The following is a 7,021-nucleotide window of genomic DNA, read 5'->3' as shown; positions in this document are numbered from 1 at the left end:
AGAGTTGTAGACTGAAAGTTATGAGGAAATGATCTGAAACATGGAGAGGTGTCACCAAAATGTTGTCTGTGATACAGTTGCGTGTGTAAACCAGGTCCAGTTGGTTGCCTGATTTGTGAGTACCTGTGGTGATGAGCCGTTTGAGATCGAAAGAGGCTAGGAGAGAAATGAAGTCTGTTGCATGTGGCTTTTCAAGATGAATGTTGAAGTCACCAAAGACTACAAGTGGGGTGCCGTCCTCAGGAAAAGAGGACAGCAGCACATCCAGCTCCTCTACGAAGTTACCCAGCTGACCTGGGGGGCGATAAATGACTACAAAATCGATCTTAATGGGAGTTGTAAGTGTAATAGCATGATATTCAAATGAGTTGTTGTTGCATAGAGAAGAGAGCGCTGAGTATTTCCAGTTGTTAGAAATGAGAAACCCTGTACCCCCACCCCTCCCAGACTGGCGAGGGGAGTGAGAGAAAGAGAAATTGCTAGAGAGAGCAGCGGGGGTTGCTGAGTCTTCTGGACGAATCCAGGTCTCAGTCAAGCCCAAGATACTAAGAGTAGAATGAGATGCAAAGGCTGGAATAAAGTCAGCTTTATTGACTGCTGACTGACAATTCCATAGACCCATGGAAAGAGAGAGAGGTGTGTGAGAGGATGAGAGAATGGGACGCAGATTAGCAGTATTGCGCTGCCTTTTGTGAATGATGAAAGGGCGTTTCAGAACAGGTGTACTGTTTGCCTGTTCCTGAGTTTACACTATTAAAGAAAGTGTTACATTTTATCTTCATCTCCGTCTTCCTTGCTACGAGCCCTGACATAATGCATTTTTTGGAGATTGTTTATTTTATTTTTTATTTACCTTTAAATGACTAGATTTGATCAATAAATAATCATTTAAGCACATTCCTCACATTCTTTCAACTTAAATTCAAAATAACTCACAATTTCCTGAGCTAACATGAACTAACAATGATCAGTTGTATTTTTTTAAACTAATGTCAACAAAGAATAATGGTAACAAATGTAGCTTTTGCTCATTGTTAATGTTGGTTAATGCATTAACTGACTTTACCTTATTGTAAAGTGTTGCCTATTGTTCTTTATAATTCTTTATAACACTTGAATCACTTTACTTTATGCAGTTTTTGTGTGTATTGCTTTATTGGATTTAAATATAATTTAGAGTTCTTTTTGTTTTAAGAAAAAAAATATAAAACCTGTTATTGTTTGAAAACGCTTATTTCAATATCGTGATAATACCAAATATATAGGTCAAATTCCTGATTTTTTTTTTTTTTTATTGGGTCACGGCTTAATGTTCATGGGAAAATGTGGGTCCCATGGCCAAACCAGTTGAGAACTGCTGGTACAGTGTAAGGGACAATTTCAGATACAGCCGTAGTGTCTTAGTGACTGTTCAAAGTCTTGTTGAATATTTCCAGTTGTAAATATTGTAAAAAATAAAATAAAAAATCAGCTTGGTCATATGCTGTATATGTAATTTTATTTATATTGCCAATAATTCTAAATTGACAGATTTAACCAATAAAACCAGTAGCAGTTTTAACATTAAGTGACATGGCATCTGACGCACAGAAGCCAATGGCACATGTCACTATGCATTGGCACATCCGGTGGCACATCCGGTCTTCATTGGCATGTGCCAGTGGATAGTGGCATGTGTCACTGACATTATTGGCATGTGCCAGTGGTGGATAGCAGGCGCGTAGCCAGTAATGGGCCAGGGCGGCACTGGCCCGCCCGCATTACTCACTGGCCCGCCCAGGCAAGTTTGATCAAAATAGATTTTTATTTTTATTATTCAAATGTATTTAAGAAAATATATGAATATAAACCTGATTTATTGTTGACTGGTGTGTGTTTAATTTGTTTTCCGAATAAAATGGAACTGTTGAAGCAGGTTGTAGAAAGCCTCCCTCCGGAACGTAATTGGTTGCTATGGTTGCTAGAGGTAGGGATGGCTGACGCGAAACAGTCGTTCCGAAGCTTTGCGAGATCCCGAAGCGCAGATGTTTCGAAACACTGATCCGAAGCGTGATTCAAAACACCCATGTCACGTGACTATGGCCAAACAAAGCCTCAAAGTGTTTCACTAAGTGTTTCATCAGGTGTGGTCCGCCGAATCAGCGTTTGATTGACACGGTCGGCAACAGACCACACAATCGCGCATCTGTATAAAAGTGAAATCAACGCATATTGACCTCGTGGGTTTTTGTGAGAGGAGTTTGATTTTGAGATTTTTGGTGATATAGTGACATAGTGCGATTTGATTAGTTATTGGCTATAGGCTTACATTTAAATTTACACAACACATTGACTGATAGGCTAGAGACAGACCTACATATAGTGACACATTAATAGATACATAGATATAAATATAGACAGCTAGATTAATAGATAGATACATATATAGATTATAGATACATATATAAATACATAGATAGATTATAGATAGATACATATATATGAAGAGTTCAGATGCAAAAGCCTCTAAATGCCATTTGAAATTTTCTTATAGAATCATCATTTTTATCAAGCTTGTATATTTAAATTCAATAATTTCACTTAAATAGCAATGAAGATTACCTATTAATTGTCATTTAAGTGAAATTACTGAACTTAAATACACAAGCTTGATAAAAATTATCATTCTATAAGAAAATTTCAGATGGCATTTAGAGGCTTTTGCATCTGAACTCTTCATATATACATAGATAGATCATATCTAGATACATATCTCTAGACACATATCTAGACACATAGATAGATTCATATATATAGATACATAGATAGATTTGGATAGATAGATAAAATGGAGGCTCCAAGAGATGCCGTACATCTGTGGTGTGGAAGCATTTCCGTTTAGAAATCCTAAATAAAGTGAGATGTGTGTATTGTGATCGGCAGCTAGCCTACTGCAACAATACATCATCCATGATGCGCCATTTGAGGAGAATTTGAAATTTGCGTATTTGCCCAGAACTCATGATCCACTAACTTACTGGAAAGAGAGAGCAGTAATCTTTCCTCATTTGTATGTCCTAGCTAAAAATATCTTTGCATGCCAGCAACAAGTGTCCCTTGTGAGAGGATTTTTTCAAAGGCTGGAGAAATTATCTGTAAAAAAAGAATAGGCTAAGTCCTTCCACAGCAGAGAAATTAATATTTTTTTAATAAAAATCTCTAAAAAAGTGAGACATTGTGGCTTGATTTCTTTTAGTAATATTCATTTTTCAATATTCACAGGACCAAAATAACATTATGCACAGTGAGGAGCCTATAGGTTACAAGCTTCACATATTAGAAAAATACAATAATAAAAAAAACTTTTTTTTTTTAATGGCTCGTCAAGGTTGTTTCAGATCAACACCTGCAAGTGACCACTAGGTGTCACCGTTGAGACGGGTGTCGGATTGATTCGAAGCCTTCGAAACAATATGGCCCATTTGGTTCAACTGTTTCATTGCTTCACGAAGCCTCGATCTGCCCACCACTAGCTAGAGGTTCTGACAGGAAGACTCTCTGGGCGGCGGGCTCTGGTGGCCTTTAGCCAGCTAACTTTGCTAGCTGATTTTTAGCCAAAAAGTTATTTGAAAAAGAACTCTGTGACTCTTTGGACTATGATGAGATCATTTCTGTTTTCAACACTAAACCCAGGCACGTGTGTCTTGTTTTGTAGAATGAAAACAACAAAGGTAGGCCTGTTGTTTAACTAATTTCCTTAATTTTTGCCCGTGAAGTGATTTAAGGCGAGACACGGCAGGCAAAAACATCGGGGGTTTTTTCACTGGTCAATTTTGAGATTTTAGGCTATTTGTCTTCAATGCCTTCTTTCAGACTTATGGTGAAAAAAAGTCCAAAATACACATTTAGGTCTTTATTTTACTACATTTTGTCTATTTGCATCTGTAGATTTCTCCTAAATTCAACAAAAGGCGTTCTAAATCAATATACTGCTCCGCGATCGCTGTCTGCACCTGTCATCATCACAAAGCCCGTTGAAAATGCTGTCGGATCCTAATATGGTCATTTCCTTTAATCAGCAACCAATCGTGAAAGTACAATGGGGCATTTAACTCTAAAAGCGAAATCTCATTGGCTGATGTCAATTTCTGACAACGTGATTCGTTCAGATGCATCATGTGACGTGTTCTGTTCAGTTGAAGGCCATAAATGCTGTGTTATAAATGTTGATGTGTTTTAGGTGGTTTGTATTGTTGTTGCTGATGATTCGATAAGACATTGTGTCTGTAAATAGTTGTTTCTACTAAAAAAGTATGATTTTTTACATTACAAATCTTTAAATGCTGTTTTCTCAAAATGAGTTGTTTGTCATTCTACGGATCAACTGAGGAAGTTTTATGGTAATATCTATTCTTTTAAAATGTTACCTTATTCACCTGTAGTGTCTCGCCTAAAGTTAGTGGTGTGTTGTTGTAAATAAATAAAATAGACAGGTTATTGTCTATGCTGGTGGTTTGTCCAGCCTTTATTGAGCTCTGTTGGTTGAACATGATGATTAGACAGTGTTTTGTTATTGCCTTTGCCGAATATTGCAAAATAAAGGTGTAACTGTTTTTGCAGTTTGTCTATTCTTTTTTCTACTCTCTAAGGCTTAATTATTATTTAAGTCTTTTTTTTTTCTAGGAAACATGATTGATAAAAGGTACTATAAAACAAGAGAAAAGATAACCACATCAAATACATTTGTATATTAATTGCATCAAACTCAAATACATTTGTATATTAATTGCATCAAACTCAAACAATCGATCTTAAAATGTATACTGCGTTTACCGTTATTCAGCATTCCAACACGGCCGTCAGCCCATTGAAGGTACCGCAGCAATAAATGTTTGTCTGCCTCATTTCCCAGACAGAGAATAAAACCTCTTAAATAATCAGCCTAAAAGAAAATATAACAAAGATGAAATTGCGCCATCAAGGCGCAGTCACTAGGGAGGGCTGACGCAAAACAGTCGTTCCGAAGCTTTGCGAGATCCCGAAGCGCAGATGTTTCGAAACACTGATCCGATGCGTGATTCAAAACACCCATGTCACGTGACTATGGCCAAACGAAGCCTCGAAGTGTTTCACGTTTCATCAGGTGTGGTCCGCCGAATCACCGTTTGATTGACAGGGTCGGGAACAGACCACACAATCGCACATCTGTATAAAAGTGAAATCAACGCATATTGACCTCGTGGGTTTTTGTGAGAGGAGTTTGATTTTGAGATAGCGGATTTTTGGTGATATAGTGACATAGTGCGATTTGATTAGTTATAGGCTATTTAGGCTTACATTTAAATTTACACAACACATTGACTGATAGGCTAGAGACAGACAGAGTATGCATATAGTGACACATTAATAGATACATAGATATAAATATATATAGCAAGCTAGATTAATACATAGATACATATATAGATAGATTATAGATACATATATAAATACAGATTATAGATAGATACATATATAGATACATAGATAGATTATATCTAGATACATAGATTCATATAGATAGATATGGATAGATAGATAAAATGGAGGCTCCCCAGAAGAGATGCTGTACATCTGTGGTGTGGGAGCATTTCCGTTTAGAAACCCCAAATAAAGTTAGATGTGGGTACTACCTTGGGCCCGTGTAGGCAGTCTATATAGGACTGATTGTGTTTGCCCATGTCTGACACATATAGTTTTGCCAAGCGAGCCCCATATGTATTTCCCAATTCAGGGCCCATATAGAGATTACCTATGTGGGAACTACCTTGGGCCCATGTAGGCAGCCTATATAGGACTGATTGTGTTTGCCCATGTTTGACACATATGGTTTATCAAAGTGGGTCCCATATGTTTTTCCCATTCATAAACCATATAGAGATTACCTATGTGGGTACCACCTTGGGCCCATGTTGGCAGGCTATATAGGACTGATTGTGTTTGCCCATGTCTGACACATATGGTTTAGCCAAGCGGGCCCCATATGTTTTTCCCCATTCAGGGCCCATATAGAGATTACCTATGTGGGTACCACCTTGGGCCCATGTAGGCAACCTATATGGGCCTGATTGTGTTTGCCCATGTCTGACACATATGGTTTATCAAAGTGGGTCCCATATGTTTTTCCCATTCACAAACCATATAGAGATGACCTATGTGGTTACTACCTTGGGCCCATGTAGGCAGCCTATATGGGACTGATTGTGTTTGCCCATGTCTGACACATATAGTTTGGCCAAGCGCGCCCCATATGTATTTCCCCATTCAGGGCCCATTTAGAGATTACCTATGTGGGTACCACCTCGGGCCCATGTTGGCAGCCTATATAGGACTGATTGTGTTTGCCCATGTCTGACACATATGGTTTAGCCGAGCGGGCCCCATATGTATTTCCCCATCCATGGCCCATATAGAGATTACCTATGTGGGAACTACCTTGGGCCCATGTAGGCAGCCTATATAGGACTGATTGTGTTTGCCCATGTCTGACACATATAGTTTGGCCAAGCAGGCCCCATATGTATTTCCCAATTCAGGGCCCATTTAGAGATTGCCTATGTGGGTACTACCTTGGGCCCATGTAGGCAGCCTATATAGGACTGATTGTGTTTGCCCATGTCTGACACATATAGTTTTGCCAAGTGAGCCCCATATGTATTTCCCAATTCAGGTCCCATATAGAGATTACCTATGTGGGAACTACCTTGGGCCCACGTAGGCAGCCTATATAGGACTGATTGTGTTTGCCCATGTTTGACACATATGGTTTATCAAAGTGGGTCCCATATGTTTTTCCCATTCATAAACCATATAGAGATTACCTATGTGGGTACCACCTTGGGCCCATGTTGGCAGGCTATATAGGACTGATTGTGTTTGCCCATGTCTGACACATATGGTTTAGTCAAGCGGGCCCCATATGTTTTTCCCCATTCAGGGCCCATATAGAGATTACCTATGTGGGTACCACCTTGGGCCCATGTAGGCAGCCTATATGGGCCTG

Source organism: Leuciscus leuciscus, assembly GCF_965113295.1.
Source record: "Leuciscus leuciscus genome assembly, chromosome: 10".
Taxonomy (NCBI): domain Eukaryota; kingdom Metazoa; phylum Chordata; class Actinopteri; order Cypriniformes; family Leuciscidae; genus Leuciscus; species Leuciscus leuciscus.
Note: the sequence above shows the minus strand (reverse complement) of the source record.